At 43.7% G+C, this 1550-nt stretch overlaps 1 non-coding gene across 1 annotated transcript; it reads left to right on the top strand.

Moving 5' to 3' along the window:
• Positions 1–994: 994 nt before the first annotated feature.
• Positions 995–1101, top strand: LOC136534140 (small nucleolar RNA R71). Its single transcript, XR_010778670.1, has one exon. It is a non-coding gene; the product is annotated as a small nucleolar RNA R71 (small nucleolar RNA).
• Positions 1102–1550: the final 449 nt, after the last annotated feature.

The raw sequence follows: 1550 nt of genomic DNA, 5'->3' as shown, positions 1-1550 counted from the left end.
ATCAAGGGGATGCTTACGTGTATCTTTTCAATCATGTCAACAAAATGAGCGAATTGCTCGTCCACAGCCTACTTGCGGTTCCTTGTGGGAAACGACTGGTAGCTAGTGTCAATGAAGTCTTTTGGTGCTATGTCCACTTCTTGTTCTTTTTCTTTTTCTTCTTGTGTTGTGGAAGGTTCAGCCTCTTGGCGGTATTTTGCTTTTCCTGCAGAATGTTTAGGATTTGCTGGGTCATGAGTGGACTTACCACCCCTTGTGACCACCACATTTACTTTTTCACATGAATTTTCAGGTTGGGCAGGAATTTTACCATTACTATCAACATGAATTACAGCGGCTATTTGAGCTAGTTGTGTTTCAACCATTTTATTGAAGCTCATTTGATTCTTAACAGCAGATGGTAATCCTTCAATTTGAGAGTTTATGTTTTCATGAATTTTATCATTAGTTGTAAGCTTTTTATTCAAACTCTCATTTATTTTTGGTTGGCCTAGTACCAAGTCTTTCAAAGAATGTTGATTCGAATTATAATTGGAATTATAGTTTGAATTACCTTACAGGCAGGATTGGTTATTCCACCCATTATTACCTTGTGGTTGGTGAAACCCGTTGTTGATGAAGGCAGCTTCTTCACGGGTTTTGGGGTAGTCATTCCTCGAATGGCCAACGTTTCCATAGACCTCACACGTCATGTGTGAGTCCAAGGCCTAGACGCCACCCTTCATTGCTTCTTTGTCTTGGGCCCGTTCCTCCAGTCTTTTCATCAAAAGATCTATTTTTGTAGCAAGCATATCTGTCTCCTTCACGGTATACATACCATTTTGTGATTTTCTTTCTTCCCCCTAGCTTTGATTAGACACCATTTTATTGATGAGAGCCATGGCTCCATCAATGGTGAGGGAAAGAAAAGCGCCTCTAGCTACTGCATCAATGTGCCCCCTAATCATGAATGTTAATCCATCATAAAAAATATTGAAGCACTAACCAATTTTCAATCCCGTGGTGCATGCATGCTTGGATGTATTCCTACAGCCTTTCCCATGCCTCGGGAATGGATTCCATGGTGTTTTGCTAGAAGTTAGAGATTCATCCCCTCAGGGCATTGGTTTTGCCCATGGGGAAGAATTTGGCAAGGAACACCGTGGAACATTTGTCCCACGAGTTGATAGCTTCCCGTTCCTTGTAGAACCACTGTTTTGCCCATCCCGAGAGGGAGAAGGGAAACAAGTGGAGCCTAATGATGATGGTGTCACACATCTCGAGGAAGTGTTGGAGATGCACGTTCATGTCCTCGCTTGGCAAACCAGAGAACTAGTTTGCCTATGCCATCGTGATGAGGCCGGTGCGGAGGTCGAAGTTTCCACTGTCGTTGTTGATAGCTGACCCAATGGGCACATTGGTAACAACAGGGATGGAGTAGTCGTGAATCATCTTGGCCATGCTTGGAGTAGCGGATGGTGCGAGGGTGATTAGTTCATCTATCGATGGAGTGGCAGAAGAAGAAGCGGCACGGGACCATTTCTTCCTTAGGAGTGCCTCTGGATTTTCGA

The sequence above is a fragment of the Miscanthus floridulus genome, unplaced genomic scaffold, assembly GCF_019320115.1.
Source record: "Miscanthus floridulus cultivar M001 unplaced genomic scaffold, ASM1932011v1 os_1551, whole genome shotgun sequence".
NCBI lineage: Eukaryota > Viridiplantae > Streptophyta > Magnoliopsida > Poales > Poaceae > Miscanthus > Miscanthus floridulus.
Note: the sequence above shows the minus strand (reverse complement) of the source record. Positions and strands in the feature narration are given on the sequence as shown.